The sequence below is a fragment of the Onychostoma macrolepis genome, chromosome 20 (genome assembly GCF_012432095.1).
Source record: "Onychostoma macrolepis isolate SWU-2019 chromosome 20, ASM1243209v1, whole genome shotgun sequence".
NCBI classification, from domain to species: Eukaryota; Metazoa; Chordata; class Actinopteri; order Cypriniformes; family Cyprinidae; genus Onychostoma; species Onychostoma macrolepis.
Genome location: NC_081174.1, coordinates 3,661,240 through 3,679,886, shown reverse-complemented (window position 1 = coordinate 3,679,886; position 18,647 = coordinate 3,661,240). Strand labels below are relative to the sequence as shown.

General features: G+C 38.1%; 1 protein-coding gene and 1 non-coding gene across 5 annotated transcripts in view; one reads left to right on the top strand and one right to left on the bottom strand.

Annotated features, from left to right (window-relative positions):
* The window catches only part of lrfn2b (leucine rich repeat and fibronectin type III domain containing 2b), a 96,799-nt gene that overhangs the window by 47,310 nt on the left and 30,842 nt on the right, over positions 1–18,647 (top strand). For 2 of the 4 annotated variants that reach the window (XM_058755886.1, XM_058755888.1), the window contains exons 2-3: positions 15,086–15,173; positions 18,191–18,317. The gene's annotated coding sequence lies outside the window, so the exon portion shown is untranslated. The remainder of the gene's footprint in view (positions 1–15,085; positions 15,174–18,190; positions 18,318–18,647) is intronic. The other 2 variants (XM_058755885.1, XM_058755889.1) reach the window with 1 other exon arrangement.
* On the bottom strand, positions 14,712–14,818 carry LOC131527811 (U6 spliceosomal RNA). Its single transcript, XR_009267769.1, has one exon. It is a non-coding gene; the product is annotated as a U6 spliceosomal RNA (small nuclear RNA).

Sequence of the window (18,647 nt, the reverse complement as noted above, 5' to 3'; positions counted from 1 at the left end):
TCAAATCAAGTCACCTTTTTTCATAGCGCTTTATACAATACAGATTGTGTCAAAGCAGCTTCACAGAGATAAACAGGAGAACAGCAGAACTGATTATGGAAACTGAGCTATGCAGACAGTTGTGCTGTAAAGCAGCTCTAAAAGTGTCTCAGTGTTGATTCAGTTCAATTCCAGTGTGGATGTTGCTAGATGTGATTCGGCTATAAAGAGCCCTCAGATATCCATTTTATTTTCTCCCAAATTTTTTATTTAATTTTTAATTTTTAATTTTTTTCAAATTTCCCTTTTTTCCACTTTAATTTCTCTGGATTCAGTTTTTTCCATTAATTTTTTTTTTTTTAATTCTGTTTCAATAGTTAAATAAAATAAAAATAAAAATAATAATCAAAAAGCATGTCTAATTAATTGAAATCATAAAACTTACTAAATTTAAAAGCGATGTATTAACATTTGAACAAAAATTACATTTTTAAGGCCCTACGAAATATATTTTCAAATTCAGTTTTATTTGAACAAATTCTGGATTTTCCATTCATTTTTTGGATTCCATTTTAATGATTTCATTCAATAATCAAAAGCATCTCTAATTAATTGACTTTATTTAAAAAATATTAACTTTTTTTTTTTTTAAATACTGTGTTGTTATTTACATTTTTCTGGTGAATAAATTTTGGTAAATATTAACTTTTTTCTGATAAATATTTCTCAAAGAATATTGTTTTAATAAAAATGTTATCATTAGTAGTAGTACTATCATTACATTAAGTAATATATTTCTTCAATTTAAACCAAACTCTTATTTTGACAAGTTACTTTTAAGTTTCTGTTATATGATATGACAATGTGTTTTCTCAAAAGTAATGGCAAAATGCTCCTGAAGTGACTCTCAGAGCAGTTGTAGAGATCATATATATATATATATATATATATATCAAATATTGAGGCGGCAGACGCTGAAAACACTGTGAGCGTCTGCGCCATTCATTCACACAGAGACACGCACAACACGCAGGATTCATATTTAAATAGTATTTTCGTGGCTTAATATTCACAGACACTAGTCCATATCGCATTTTGATTTAAGTGTATTGACCTACTTTTGATTTATTCATCCAAAATTTCTAAAAAATTCTATGACATTCCATGTTAAATTCTATTTTTATGACTGGATTCCGCAATACTGTATATTTCGCTGCTGTCACTTAATACACAGATGACAGATCTAATATAAGCATGCGATTTCCTTCCCAGCTGCTCAACTTCACAGACAGAACTGATTGTGTTTTTGTAACTTATGCGTATTTTTAACATAAACTTTTTTTTAACAATTCAATTGCAATAAGACATGAAACAGAACTTCTCCTATTCTGGAAAAAGGGGTGGGGTGAAGCAGCTCATTTGCATTTAAAGAGATATACACGAAAACAGCCTGTTTCTGCTTCCATTCAAAATTGGCATTTTCAAAATTACATCAATGATCCGTGGGGTATTTTGAGCTGAAACTTCACAGACACATTCTGGGGACACTTAAAACTTACATTACATCTTGTAAAAAGGGGCACAATAGGTGCCATTTAAATTATGTTGTCATCAATCATTTTAGCATATTCGCACCTCTGCTCTCTGTCAAATAGGCCGAGCAGGACAGTGACTGTTCAGTGCGAGAAAAGGCTCTCTTACCATCAGGCAAGTGTTCAAGTGTCCAGTGACTGTAGGCTGTAATTTCACACATTCAGGATCTCATCGGAAGGTCTGTAAGGACATAACTGACTCCCTCTGAAAATCAGCAGAAATATTGCATAATGTGGTGTAGGGGTGACCCCAAATAGTTGAAGATTCGATGCTTTGATAGGAGGAGCCTGATTCGACTCCCAATCTCACAGTCGAATATTCGCTGAGGTGTTATAATCATGCCATCTTGGCTATATGGGGGTGCTCAATGTCTGATTTCACATAGAACACCCGGTTTTCTCCCAATAAGTTAATATACAGCCTATTAAGTTAATGCAAATAATAATCTGAAAAGAAAGAAGCTTTTAAAAAATATTTTTTAACGTGAGTGAATAAATGCAACCACCCCTATAGATTTAAGTTTCACTTTCCATGATCCGTGACCGACCGAGGAGCGTTTTGGCGGCTGGGATTTAAATCTTTAACAAGACTCAAACTGACACAGACAGAGTGAAAGACTGGATTTTTTCGATCAGGTAGGGTACAAGTGATTTCAGAACATTTCAGCTGATTTATATATATCGTGTATATATTATTTATCTCGTATAAGATGCATTTGGTTGAGTTGCGCTGCAGTAAAGCGCTTCACTGTAGTACTACGGTGATCATCTCTTCAGCGCGAGCAGGACAAACAACAATGCAGAATATTAATAACTATGACTGGGACTGTCATATACATAACATTATAATGAGAACACTATTATAATAAAACTCTGTGAATTTTCAGAGTTTAGTTGCCGTGAAGAGCGCGTCCACAAAATGAGTTCATTCAGAGCCGCACGAGGAGTTTCTTGCAGATAGCATATAAGTGGTAATATTGACGTTATGTTGTGTATATATAACGAAGTGTATTCTATATGAGATGAATGAGTTAAATCCCATTGATTAAAAACCTGCTATCAAATGCTTCATTCTACGCATCTTCAGCGCGCAGCTCAGAACAGAAACGCAGAACATTAATAACTACTATCATATACATAACGTTATAATGAGAGCATTGTTGTAAAAAAATGTTGTGAATTCTTAGGGTTTTTCAGATGTTCCATGTAAACTATCTTGTAATCAAAACATAAAACATTATTTTTGTATCTGCGAGGCGTCTGTACCCTGTGTGTTAACGTCAGTAATTAAGACTGTCGAATGTCTGAGTTGACTCTTGGTAATGTATTTTACCCCCCCGCCCCCAAACATATGATTCGACTATCAGTCGACTATCGGCAAGATTCAACAATTCTGATTCGACTATAAAAGTCCTTAGTTGGGGACACCCCTAATGTGGTGCCACCTTTATCCACAAGACCATTTTTACTGACACAACTGAGGCTACAGTATTAAAGTGGTCATGAGGTGGAAAATCTAAATAACCTTGATATTTACACAACTGTAAGAGGTTACTCTACAATAAAACCATACTACAAGTTTCACACCCCCACTTAAACATTTACATCTTGAAGGGTGATTATGAGAGCGATACATACATATGTAAATCACGCAGATGTATTTTTCCCTCATGTCTGTCCATTGGTCACAAGAGCAATAGCCTACTTCCGTCCAGTAAGACTGTCCACCGTTGCTGAAGGTCATTTCTCTGACATGTCTGAACGAGAAGGTTTTTATTTGTCATTTTGTTATTAATTTCATATTATTTAAATGTTCTTCACACTAAGAAAAAAAAATGTTCTTTTCAGAACTGATCTCTGAAAGGTTCTTCTATCGCCCTTTTGGCCTGTTTATTTTTAGCAGCTGTTGTTTGTGCTGGCTCTCTGTGGAACTGAACACAGCGCAGCTAGTTTAGAGTGCTTTAAAAGCAGCATGCATTCCCATATGAAGACTGAGGAGAGATGTCATGTCCTGCAGAATGATGTTGCTGGACAGAAGTAAGCTGATTATTATTCAGTACTTCCCTGTAAGAAGGTTAATCCTGGTGACCTCAGGCGTGAACGCTTCAGTGCTGTGCTCCGTCAGGGCAGTTTGCTGATCGCAGGTGTTATTCACAGGTGGGACACGTCTGATTGAGTCACCGGTCCTTTATGAAACCCCTCATAACAGGGACACGTCTGACACAGAGAAACATATTCAGCGGGAATTAGTTTTCTTACTGTGTTATAATAAGATCTGGCTGCTGATTGTTTGTTGTGACTGTGATGAAAAGCAACGGCGGCACACAGATGCCACTCTCGGTTCCACTTTTTTAAATCATTAATATATATATATATATATATATATATATATATATATATATATATATATATATATATATATATATATATATATATATATATATATATATATATATATATATATATATATATATATATATATATATATATACAGTGGTACGGAAAGTATTCAGACCACCTTAAATTTTTCACTCTTTGTTATATTGCAGCCATTTGCTAAAATCATTTAAGTTCATTTTTTTCCTCATTAATGTACACACAGCACCCCATATTGACAGAAAAACACAGAATTGTTGACATTTTTGCAGATTTATTAAAAAAGAAAAACTGAAATATCACATAGTCCTAAGTATTCAGACCCACTGATATATTTAACTCAGGTGCTGTCCATTTCTTCTGATCATCCTTGAGATGGTTCTACACCTTCATTTGAGTCCAGCTGTGTTTGATTATACTGATTGGACTTGATTAGGAAAGTCTATATAAGACCTTACAGCTCACAGTGCATGTCAGAGCAAATGAGAATCATGAGGTCAAAGCAACTGCCTGAAGAGCTCAGAGACAGAATTGTGGCAAGGCACAGATCTGGCCAAGGTTACAAAAACATTTCTGCTGCACTTAAGGTTCCTAAGAGCACAGTGGCCTCCATAATCCTTAAATGGAAGACGTTTGGGACGACCAGAACCCTTCCTAGAGCTGGCTGTCCGGCCAAACTGAGCTATCGGGGGAGAAGAGCCTTGGTGAGAGAGGTAAAGAAGAACCCAAAGATCACTGTGGCTGAGCTCCAGAGATGCAGTCGGGAGATGGGAGAAAGTTGTAGAAAGTCAACCATCACTGCAGCCCTCCACCAGTCGGGGCTTTATGGCAGAGTGGCCCGACGGAAGCCTCTCCTCAGTGCAAGACACATGAAAGCCCGCATGGAGTTTGCTAAAAAACACCTGAATAAGATTCTCTGGTCTGATGAGACCAAGATAGAACTTTTTGGCCTTAATTCTAAGCGGTATGTGTGGAGAAAACCAGGCACTGCTCATCACCTGTCCAATACAGTCCCAACAGTGAAGCATGGTGGTGGCAGCATCATGCTGTGGGGGTGTTTTTCAGCTGCAGGGACAGGACGACTGGTTGCAATCGAGGGAAAGATGAATGCGGCCAAGTACAGGGATATCCTGGACGAAAACCTTCTCCAGAGTGCTCAGGACCTCAGACTGGGCCAAGGTTTACCTTCCAACAAGACAATGACCCTAAGCACACAGCTAAAATAACGAAGGAGTGGCTTCACAACAACTCCGTGACTGTTCTTGAATGGCCCAGCCAGAGCCCTGACTTAAACCCAATCGAGCATCTCTGGAGAGACCTAAAAATGGCTGTCCACCAACGTTTACCATCCAACCTGACAGAACTGGAGAGGATCTGCGAGGAGGAATGGCAGAGGATCCCCAAATCCAGGTGTGAAAAACTTGTTGCATCTTTCCCAAAAGACTCATGGCTGTATTAGATCAAAGGGTGCTTCTACTAAATACTGAGCAAAGGGTCTGAATACTTAGGACCATGTGATATTTCAGTTTTTCTTTTTTAATAAATCTGCAATTCTAAACAATTGTGTTTTTTCTGTCAATATGGGGTGCTGTGTGTACATTAATGAGGAAAAAAATGAACTTAAATGATTTTAGCAAATGGCTGCAATATAACAAAGAGTGAACAATTTAAGGGGTCTGAATACTTTCCGTACCCACTATATATATATATATATATATATAATTTTTTTTTTTTTTTTTTGGTCACTGGATTCAAAGCAGCATCATCTGCAGCAAGAGCACTCAGCTCTAATGACTGAACTAGTTCTTTAGGCCGTAAATACAACATTTACTTGAATTTAACATCTGCATAAACATAAATGTTTTCATCTAGAATGAGAAAAAATATCCCCACAAAAATGATACAAGAGGCTTAGCCCAGAGGTTTAGTATAATAATAATAATAACCCTTTTAGTGGAACAAACTTAATAAACTCATGTCACTCGCGTCAAAGGAAGCATTAACACAAACCTGAGGCTGCTTACTCACTATGCCACTCTCTCACGGTTGGAAAAAAAACCATTATTTTTTTTTATTTCTTTGTTCTCTTAGTGTAAACGGCCTTCGGCAAAATGAGATATTTTCACTTTTTAAATTAAAGTCTCGTTAGTTTGTTGGTGTCTGTTTTTGTAGTAAATGTGCATAAGGGAGTGTGGTAAGAAAATACTGTATATAGGTGTTCTGTCGTAGTTCTTACCACTTTAAGCTACGTTTTAGATCATGATTTTAGATGATCCACAACGTATAGCGAAGCATAATAAAAATAAGTGCTGTAGAGTAATACTTTTGAAATGCTTTTAAACATGAGATAATACTATTGATAACAGAATAATGAATATTTTATTGGCCATTGCAAAGTACACAATACGCTTCAATAGACTATAGCTCGCCGTGATTAATGTTCAGTTCAGTACGTTACATGACTGCCCCCTGCTGACCGTGTCTTTGCTGTGGTCCTGCGCAACACACCGCGATCCTTTCCCTCTGAGTGCGCATTCTCAGTGGCCACATCTGTACGTGTTTAGCAGGCTGTGCTCGTGTGTGTGTGTGTGTGTGTGTGTGAATGGTGTTTTGTGAGCTGCTGATTGTAGTTATTAGGCTCACTCTGGTCTCTCTCATCTCAGTGATGTAGGTGTGTAGATGTGGTGGATGAGTGACGGATGTGCTGGGGTTGTGTGATGTTCTGCAGGCAGATGTGCTGTCGCTAACTCGTACACACCTCACGCGGCAGCTGCGTTCATTAGCTGGATGACAGACGAGCTGATGATGATGATCACTGAGAGATTCCTATTGGCAAAGATGAGTGGGAAAAAACATTTCTGAATGCAGGCTTCTGCAGTGTTTTCTGTGATGCCGAAAAACTTGAGTTTAGCCTACATGTACAGTAAATTGATATTTGCAAGTGAAACAAACACGAGTACACTTACTGTAGGTAGTCTGCATAAAAATTGTATCAAACGTACAGAACACAACATTTTAATTACATAAATATGGCTCTTATTTTTCAAACTGAATGAATAAATAATAAGAGACATGCTTTGCATAATGAAGGGAATAGTTGGCCCAAAGTAAACCTGTCGTTTGCTCGCCGTCGTGAAGCACAGATGAGAGGACGGGGAGTTCCCCTCGAACGCCAAAAACAGCACAGAGGTACTCTAAACCTAGTCCACATTCGTGTATGTTAACCCAAGTCTTCTGGATTCATTTAACTGCTGTGATATTTGTGAAAATATATATGTGAAAAAGGGACCACGGTGAAATTGTATTGACTCTAAATCTTATCGGCCTCTGCTGGAGTACGGCATGATATGTGGATAGAAGTAACAGCACTCGGCACTATAGACAGACTTTGCTCACCCCTTCAGGACCTGTAAAATATATATATTTTTTAAGAGGAATCAAAAAGATTGCATTTTTTTATAAATATTATCCTGAATATGCTTTATCACTTAATGGGTTTAGTCCACAAGACCAAATTAAAGGATATTTTTAACAGGTTTATTGGCGCTAGAATGAAAGTTCTGTCATCATTTACTCACAATCCTGTCTTTCCAAACCTACAAGACTTTGGTTGATCTTCAGAACACATTAAATGATGTTTTATTAACAAAGTTTGGGAGGAGCACGTCAGATACTTAGCCTAATTAACGCAAGAGGACGCACAGGTATAAATACAGCTGACATACCTCTGTCCACTGACGGTTAATCAGCATCCCTCCGCCGCCGCCGCTTCCCCGGACAGCACGCCAATTACACATTACTATACTCCAGCTAATTACATGCAAGTGTGAACTCATGAAGATGCTTTTAATGACACCTGAGAGATTTCTGTCTGTGTAAAAGGGCATTAAGCGAATCGAAGTGTTTATATGACGAACAGATGCAGTTTATAGTCATTTATTCACATACAATCACACATCACATCTGTGTTTAACAAATGTTTATGCCTTTATTAACTTTCTTTGAACCTTCTGAAGTTTAGGTTATGGAGGGACAGAAACCTCTCAGGTTTTATTTGAAAAGATCTACGTTTTTTGTTTTGTTTTGAGGACTAAGCAAAGTCTTATGGGTTTGAAATGACTGGAGGTGAGTAAATGATTGCAGTACGATTGCTTCTTATGTTTTGCGGTAGTTGTTTGTGAGTCTCTGTGTGTCCTGTTCTTCAGAAGATCCTTTTCACGTTGATCACATGATCGAGGGACTCGAAAACATTCACTGACGCTCGAGAAGGAAAATCAGTCAATTCACTTTTGAACAGGATGATCATCTTCTTATTTAGGACTACCCTTCAGAACCTGCATGAGCTATTTTTTGTTTCCCAGAAAACAGTAAAAATGTATGCTAATGTAGTCTTGCTGCAGTAAACTCTAGTGATGGGCACTAGTGCACAGAAGTGACCGCAATGACTGATCTTAAAAATGCATTCATTCTGTGACTACTGAAACGTCCAGAAACAAGCTCCAGAAGGGAAAGCATGCTAAAGCACAGCTCCAGGTCCAGCAGGTTAGAGGAGTGTAGGGGCTGAACAGATTTTCACTCATTTTAACCTATAGTCTCGACGCTGACTTTTACTGTCATCCTTTACTCATCAAACCCAGATGAGCTTATGATACTGCCAAGCTCCAGCAAATGTATAAGCATCATAACAGCTGTCCATACGACCCATGCACTACATTAGAAGCCTTCTTAAGTCGTGTGATGTTTTGTGTGGAACAGACCCATTATTCACTGATCTTCTCTTCTGCTGAAGCTGATGTCTAGTCACGTGAAGTTCATCAGCGAACAATAACTGGCTTCAGTCTGTTTTTCATACAGGGAATCGTATGTCCTCAGATGACCTGCAAAGCAGTACAAGAGTAAATAATGGCAGATTTTAGTTTTTGAGTGAAACATTCTTTTAATGCTCTCTAATCTGCTTGTGCCGAGGCAAATCACCACAGATTTCCTTTTATTTCAGATGGAAGTTTTTGCAACGCCAGCAGGCATTTAGATGTGTGATCCGTCCTCGAATGTCCCACAGCCATCAGAGGTCATGAACTGACACATCAGATTTCAAAACATCTTATTTACTTTTTGCTGAAATGGTCTGATGATGATTTGTGTGAAATTTAGTAAAGATCGGTCAAGTTTTTTTTGGCATGTCTCAAAATGGAGGACATATCATTGGATTCTGTAGAACACAGGGATGATATTTATGGTGAATTTCACAAAAGCTTATTTGTGTAGTTTATTATATATTTTGAACACTAGGTGGCGCTGCTAAAACTTCAGGGTTTGCTGCTGAAGACACACATCCAGTTTTGTAATGATACATGAATGCATTTATAATATAAAACATCTTGCAACAGAATGAGGGTAAAGCACTGAGTTTGAGTTGGAATGCAGATGTGCATTTACTGATATTAGTAACGCTGACGTGTAAGAAATGTTAAAGCCCTAAAAATGATTCATTTTACATTCAAATGTCATAACTTTGCTATGTACAGTTCTGTTGGCAGCCCTAGACTGAAAACACCTCTGATAATGTCTGGCTATGCACCTTCAGTCCTTGGCCCCTAATCAACAATGCATTATATTAGCAATGCTGGGGAGTCGCTTACTAAAAGTATGATGCTGCTAAATATCATTTTCAGTAGCGTGTCAGCAGCAATTGCAAGAATATATACTTTTTTTTTTCTGGGAAGTGTCAACTTTCACATAACAAGAAAGAAACGGTGAGATAATTTCCATTTTTGGGTGTAGTGTGTCTTTAAATTGTTTTAATTAAAATCTAATAAAAATGTCAATAAAAAAAAAAAGTTTTTGAATTCAAACAGAGACATATGAATCATGAACTGAATCAGGTCTCACCAACCACTCATGCGGCACCATCACGTTTTCCAAATTTTTATCCAAAACTGTATCAACAGAAAGTCTCCGCTCAGAGGTCAACAGAAACAACAAGAAGCATTGCAAGGAAAATAAGTCATATAATGAAACGAATATTATTATTTTATGATTAAATGCAATAATAGTGCCATAAATGACTATGATTACAGATTATAAATGAATAAAGGACACACCAGAGATGCATGTTCGCTCTCCTGAAGACGAGGTTCACAGTCTGTGACTCATCTCTGGCTCGCCGTTATGACACACTGTCCTGTGAAATGGAAATGTGTGTGTTAGATGTCAGTTATGGAGCGCTCTGTGGGCTCTGACGGGGTAATCGGCTCAAATGTACTGTAAGTCTCCTTGAAGCTGGAGGTAGCTTGAGTCGTGCTCTTCACAAACACGTCACTGTAATGATGTTACTGAGGGCGGTTCCTCGTGCCACAGCGCACATATTCAACTGATCATCTGCTGCAGTGACCTCTGACATTGTGTGTCAGAAAACCTCTGCAGCAGATTTAGCTGGTTATTCTGTGTTGTGACGTTTGTGCAGTTTATTCTGAGTTGGAATGACATGAAGAGGATTTCAACAGTCACACAACTTCATTAGTCTAACGTACAGCAGTAAAAATATAAATAGATCATTTATTACATGTTTACTTTAGATGAATCTTCTATTTATTCAATGATATGAATTAGGGGCGCAACGGATAGTAGATGGTCCGTGATCCGTACGGTTCAGCACGCTTGTGATTCACGGATTAACTGTTAAATTCAACCAGTGTAGACTGAAAGTTATCATTTGCACATGTTCACCAATTTACACATTCAAGCAATTTCAGACCATTCAGGTGAAGGAGAAATCGAATCGTTTTCTGCGCTCAGCAGAGAGAGAGAGACAGACAACGGATGGATACATACACACAAAGTTATGTGAAAATACCTGTTTTGGCAAGTATTCTGGTAAACACAGTAGGTTATGTCCATGTCTTAAGTTAATGTATACAGCTGACTAAGACAAAAAACGAATGTAGGTCCGTGTATTTAGTCTTAAAGAGACAGCAGCCTAGAAATACCTACTTCTGTCTTGTCTGCTAATCAAACAACACCACCGCTTTAACAAAGATATCATTTTATGTTGTAGGCTGTATCTATGCTTGGAATTTGTGCAATTGTTCTTGTTGTATTACTGACTTTAGTAGTTAAGCTAGTTTCTGCTGGGGTATAGAAGTACTTAAAGTATGCTTTTAGTAATAAATGAAAAGATAAATAAATTTTTTTTGCTGATCCGAAAAATGATCCGATCCGTGACTCAAAATCCGTAGTATGATCTGAACCATGAGTTTTGTGATCCGTTGCACCACTAATATGAATACAGTTTTATCAACTGATTTTTGCCACCATAAATAAATATTGACATTAACATTTGAAACTGTTGACTCTGTAATATATCGAATAAATTCGAGAATTCTGGTAAATAAAGTGTTCTTCCACCATAATTCTTAAAATGAATGGTTAATTTATTAAATAAAATGAAATTGATAACAATTAGCCTAAATGAATTTAGTGTCACGTGAAAAGTGACATGATATTAATAACCAGTGCTCTTGGAGATTCTCCGTATGTTGCGTGTATGATCATGTTTATGGGTCGTTCATACTGAAACACGACACTTATAGCAGTTAGAGGAATATCACGCCATTTCAGTTCTGCATCTCATTTGCTTCTCAGTTCAGATTGAATTAGAGTTAGTTTGAATTATTAGGATCAGTTATGTGGATGATGACGTTGGTAAGAACATCTGGAACACAAGAAACAGTGGCTCTCTAATATATTCCAAAGGGCTGAATATCTCTCCATCGCTCCTTTCTCTGGGTTTTCTTTTCCATTTCTGTGGGGAACACGGCTCTGATCATCCAGCGGACTGATGACCAGTTACAGACTTTAAGGGTGTGAGAAGATACAGAGCTTGTGTTGTGATGGGAGCTGGATCTGAAGGCGTCTGACCCCAGTAAACACGCATTCACCCGCAGCAGGAGTGCTTGTATTCTCCCACCTGGATGCACCTAGTGCCACTAAATCCTGTTTACACATGGAAATCCCTGAAATCAGATTCATTAGAGAACAATGACCCCCTGTGCTCAGCATTAATCACAGCACATCCCCCTCATCACACACACCGCGCTGATTCTGACGCAACCCTCTCTCCTTGATTTATCCTGCTCTGTCCTGCTTCACCTTGTCACTCAGAAAGTGTGCATCTGATGGGAAACAGCGGGTCTGTAGCTGCTCATTTAAGCCTTTCATTTACATTCCGCTGTGGAAAACTTCTCTTCTCTTATAGGTTATATTTATAATAAATGCAGTTCATTCAAAACAATGCTGTAACTTAAGTAGGACTTCAGTACATCTTTATATGTAATATTTCATAATTACTGTCTTATTGTCTTTGAAATCTGATAAAAGTGTACTGGCAAATACTGACAAGCATTTGTGGTCAAATGTATTTTAATGTCATTTCTGTTGAAACTTGTATGTCAAACACACATTTGTAATGATGAAGTTGCCACTTAAAATCTATTAACTGTAATATTAAATAACACACTACAGTTCAAATTCACTTAGACCCCCTATTCTGATTAATTAATTTTACTGACTGATGGACAAAAGATTTACATAATCTGTTCATTCTGGCATATGGTACTCCCAGTCTTCTATTAAACATGAGCAAAATCTGTTTGTTTGCTCCAAAAGACCTTAGTCTCCTGAGGAAATAAATGCACTGTTGTACTTTACAGCAAACATACTCTATATGTGCACTCCATGATAAAGCAGCGTCCACATAGACACCCAAGTATTTGCAGACTATTTCAGTCGGTGTATTGTGTATAGTCACTCGTGTTTGATGCATGTTCTCTGGAAATCCCTTTGTCTTCTTTTCATTTATAGCAAGTGAATTCCTCTCACACCACTCCACTAATGTATCTGTACAATACTGATGCAGACTGAGATAACCTTCACTCCCCAATAAAGACAATAGCACTGTGTCATCCGAGAACTTCAATATGTATGTGATTTACAGTCATCTGTATACAAAGTAAAAAGAAAAGGTGAACTCACACACCCCTGAGGCACTCCTGAATAAGTAACTATGGAATTCAAATGCAGTATGTCTGATTAACTCTAACTGCCTGTGTTCTACCTATCAAAAACGAATAATACCAATAGATCAAATAAGGATTTACTTTCATTTGAATCATTTTTGTCAATAGAAGCTCTGGCTGTATTGTACTGAATGCAGACGTGAAGTCCAAAAAGAGGGCCCGAGCTGTAGCTTTAGGCTTATCCAGATGTTTCAGGATCAAATATAGCAATGTTACTACTGCATCTTCAGTGCTACGATTTTGCTTATATGCAAACTGACAAGTGTCTAAATTACCCTCTACTGACTTTAGGAGTTGTTTTAGCACGATTTTCTCTAAAGTTTTCATAATAATAGGAGTTAGGACTATGGGCCGAAAATCACCTAATTCCTCTGCCCCAGATTTCTTTGGAAGAGGTATTACATGTGAAGTCTTCCACATATCAGGGATAACATGAGTATCTAGGGACCGCTGAAAAATAGGCTAATTATGTTGGTCAACACATCAAAATAAGTGTACTTCTTTAAAGCAGGAGAAAATACTATTAAACCAATTCTCTAAAATTAAAATTAAATTGACAATACAAAGTGCATTTTTTAGAAGTGTGTATGATAGTTAAGAAATGTAGTCATGAAAGTGTACTCTTTTTTTAATTATTTCATTAATGTTGTATTATCTGCAAGTACAGTTTTTAAAAAAATACATCACAACAAGTGCACCTTCAGTACTGTTAAGAGCACTTCTGGGGCACACAGAGCTCTGAACTCTTCACAGTAATGGACTGAGTTGAGATTGGATGTGTTGATGCCGAGAGTCTAGTGGTTAGCGCGCTGGCATACAGTATAACACAACTACATTCTCTGCTGTCCTGTCCACTAAAAGCATGAAAAAGTGAGGTTTGATGTGGTGCATTGAGCTCAGAGCAGTTTGGCTCAGTTGGTTCTGAGCTTGTTGTTGCTGCAGAAAGCGTCAGCGTCCGCTCGCTCCTCATCTCCTTTAATCATCATTACTGCGAGCTGGCAGGCTAGGGGTCAGTTTTATATTCCATTACACTCGCTGAGATTAGCCCACATTGACGTGAAATCCCATCTAACCAAACGCAGCAGCTTTCAGCCCAGCAGAAACCCAGCCTCACAGCCGTGCTTCTCCAGACCGATTCTGTGACGCTTGCTGTCATCAGTGACGAGCGATTATATCAGACACCAGAGATGAGCAGTGTCAGTCTGATTAATATCAGCACTCGTTTTTTTTTTTTTTTTTGAATACTTTATTCATAGGCTTTTCTATTAACAAGAAGAAAAAAAAAGAACAATTATTGCAACAAAAAGAGACATAAACATCCCAGGATTTTCCCCCATTTCCCCCTTTGTGTGGTTTTTATAGTAGAAACAAATAGCTAACAGTTCAAAGATAACTTAAACCATCTTCAAAACAACAAACAAATGTGTAGCAGAAATGTAGGGTGCATATAACAATTAGAAAGTTAAATAATAATTATATAAGTAAATGAAGAAGGAAATGAACCACCTTATACCTGCCTCAGGCTGTATACCATGCAGTTTACCATAGCTGTAACTGATGTGAAAGGCTATGAAACAAGGCAACAGGTCATCAGAAAAATTAAAATAAAGTAAGCGGTTGAATGGCATAGAGTCTGTATTTGTTCAGATGTTTAGGCAACCCCTCCCTCAGTAAATTGTAAGTCATCACAAAAGATTGGATATGCTTCACTATTATGCGTGTCATCTTTGCACAAGGGACCATGCTAATCTTCTCTGTATCTGTTTTTAGACACAGTGTGTCTGCAATTTCTCAGACAGCACATCAGGACTCGTTTTTGGTTGTGGGTTGTGTGTGCTGTTTACAATTGATTTATCACTTGTGCCAGTATAGTAATATGTTAAATAAGGCTTCACATGAACAAATAGATGAGTTATATAAAAAGTAATTTCTTTAAAGTGAATGCATGTAATAGGCTACTGTATGAAAATCTGCTGCCATCACACAGAGTTAAGGCTGAGGTCATGTGGTGTGTCTCTCAGCATCGCAGAAAGCTGATGGTGTGTGGCGTTCTCCTCTCCTCAGGTGTGTCATCAGCCTCCAGCGGCAGACGGGAGGATCGTGGGACGTGATCGACGGGCTGAACCTATGGCAGAGCAGCAGCGAGACACAGGTGAGAAAACCAGATGCTTCACAGCCACTCTGATTGATAATACACTGTATTCAAATAAAGCAAACGTCACTCATTCACTCAAAACCACATATTCTTCATAATATTTCATAAATAGACTTTCATTAGTCCTGAGTTTGTGTGCCGAGCCTCATGGTCCTCTCTGAACCTGCACGCTCCTGCATAAATAACAGCAGAAAATAAATCATAATATACGCTGTGCATCTTTCTTCTGATTGCTTCTGATCTTTCGTCCCGGTCTCTAAGCCTCTCTTGTGCTCAGTCGAGGTCCTGCAGTTAAAGGTCACTGTACATAGACGTCACTAATGTGCAGAGCTGATAAGCGCTTCCTGCAGTATTTGTATTAGCAAATGGAGAAAAAGGCAATAGAATATTTTGTATATGAAAATAAGCTCTTCCAACAGCATTTATGGCATATGGCATGTAAAAAAAAATCACAATAAAAACTATGGTGATGATGGCCTGTCAAGCAATTCAAATTTTTTATCTAATTAAGGATGTGCTGGTTAATTATCCAATTAATAGCAAATGAAACATCAATTTTATTACTTGCCAAAAGATCATTTTAAATCATTGTGCTAAATGAGAAAAGCATCAAATAGACATTACAGAAAATAAGTATTTTGATTCAACAGAACTTTTAAGGCTAATATGTGGCCATAAGATTGTTTTCATAAGCCGCATGTGCAGTGGCAGACTGTTCAGAGGTGACATGAATTAGAATTACTTAAATAATACTGTGAGATTAATGGCTAAAAAAATTAAAAGAAGAGAAAAACTTGAATATTGAAATATAAAATGATTTATTTAATTTTTTTAAATGAAATGATGCTCTAGATGTGATGCTAAAATGCCAGTAGTCTTAATGAGTCACTGAATCAGTCATTCAACAGAATCATTCACATGGATGATTCATTCAGAAACGAATCATTTACTCACTTGATTTATTCAAAAATGTGGATTCATTCAGTAGTAAATCACCACTGTGTGTTGATCAGAAACGCTCAACAGTTCTGCTGTGACTTGGAAATATTTTCATTTGTGAAACTGAGCAATTTTGACAATATCGTGTCTAAAATGTACATCTTGTTTATTGAACTGTTGTATATATTCAATATTGCATTTGCAATAGTGTAGATGTTGGGGCGAAACAGCACTTCTGCTCATGTGATATTGCCAAACTATATCATATGATATAAACATAAGAGGGTGATTTTTTTTGCTGTCACATCTTGAATGTTAGGCTCGTATTACTGCATTTAATAGACTTCATCACACAGTCCTGCATCACGATCATCAGACACTGCATCAGTGTAAGATGACGGACAAGTCTGGTTATCTTTTCCAAATAAACATGTTCAATCGACAGCCCTAGATTAAATGCATACAAGTGCAGCTTGTGTTTTTGTTAAAGATCTCTATAATACACAAAATGAGTGTTATATGAGCTGTAGGGACAGGACTGTATTTTTCTCCTGGGACTGAAGTTTCCCGTGTCCTAACCAGACGCGACGCAGTGATAGCAGCTGCAGCGCTAGACGTTTAGTCTCTACTCCTGCAGAAATCTGGCTGGGCTCCTGGTTAGGAGACAGAAGTGTTTCCCAGCTGCAGTGCAGATTATCTGCTGGATCTGGCGCTGCCGGAGGTCTCCAGGGCCTCGCTGTTTTAATCTCTCAGTGTGACTGTAAGTGATAATAGATTACGATGGCAGAGCTCATCCCACGGTGACCGCGGTCAACGCCCAGCGGATCCCTTCAGTCCAATCTAAAGGGATGAATCCAGTCCAGAGCATTAAACTCTATTAGTGACGTTTGAGACTCAGCAGATCATTTTACGGCTGGCTTCTCTGACTCAGACACAGAGCTGATGCTCTGGAGAATTTCATCAGCGGGACGCTGAACTGATCCGTTCGGTATTAAAGCTTCCTTTGAGAGAAATTGCCAATTGATTCTGCTCTCAGAAGAGAAGCGTTACTGTGACGTCCAGAGAGAGACCGAAGTGGATTAGTATCGTTTCTGACCTCTGTGTCCAAAAAGGCCATCTGCGATGAAAGCCTCTCTCCCTCTGTGTTGCACGGATACAAATCGGCTGGGTTTTCAGTATTCATGCACTGATAATGCATTTCCAATGCAGATTTCTGAGAGCAGTATGTGGGCCAGGCCGTTTACTCGCTGGAGATCACGATCCTGTCGGTTATACAGCAAAAGCATCTTTCTCCTTTGACAGTCATTCCAAAGTGTTCATGCATCCTTTTTTCCCCCAAGTAGTTTTTTTTGTTTTTTTACATTTTCTTTAAGTATATATTTTAGTATCTAATTATTTTCCCTAAGATGAATGGAAATGCTAACCGATAAAGGTCTCCAGGTTTTGTATTGTACAGCAACCACTTTTATTTCATAAGTCAGTCGTCTCTAGGATACGTTTCCTTTAAGAGCGGAGTTGGGTGAAAAGGATGGTGTAGCTCAACAAACCGAAATGATCTATTATTAGAGTAAAAGCGAGGCCACTGAGATTATTTTCACCGCTTAGCAACAGCTCTGTGCGTCTCCCTCTGCTCACATGATAATGGAGCACATACTCGTGAGTCTATTCATAGTTCATTAACACTCTTCAGCTTGCACAGGCCTCTCGGCTCGCTCTGCCTACGTCTTTGCACCATCCTGTAGGTGGAAGCTCAAGCTGAATGTGAGCTGCTCTCTGGCTCACTTTCTCTGCTCTTGATCCTGTGCTCATCTGGGTTATGACATGCTTTATTGTCTTACATTAACATGTTCCTTATTTCCCAATGTTCACTTATTTTGTTGGTGAAGTTCTTTGCAAAAAAAAAAAAAAAGTCATATAGGCACAAAAATAAAAACAAAATAATGTTCTGCTTTCATTCTGACTGTCTGTCTGAAACAATTTTGTAAAGTTCCCATGTGATACTAATTTTCATCATTTCATTTTTGGGGTCTGCTAGAATACATGATTTGAAGTTTCTTTTTCTTTTCACCCTCAAGCTCTCTTTGAAGCCCCGCCTTTCCAAAACTCCCAGTCTGCTCTGATTGGTCAGCTGGCTCAGACTGTTGTGATTAATCAGCTGCTCCAGAGGCTTCATGAGCAGCTGGAAGCAGTATCATATCTATGGTAATTATGCCATCCATTTTGGAATTCCATTCATTGTTTTTTCACCCCACAAAATCAGCTTCTCCTTGACATAGCGATAACACACTGATCTTTGAGGATGAGCCAAAGCTGACATAGATGGTCATTATGTTAATTTGTAACATGGTGATGTAGCTACATCACAAAAATAAACATCAGGACTACAAACGAGGCAAATGTATTCTGTTGGAGAGATGAATGCCAGTTGGCATGAACTTTGTGCTTTGTCACATTGTTTACATGCACAACATTACACACTAAAAGAAAAATACAATTAAGGCTTGTAATTAAACAACCACCGTTATGATGTGT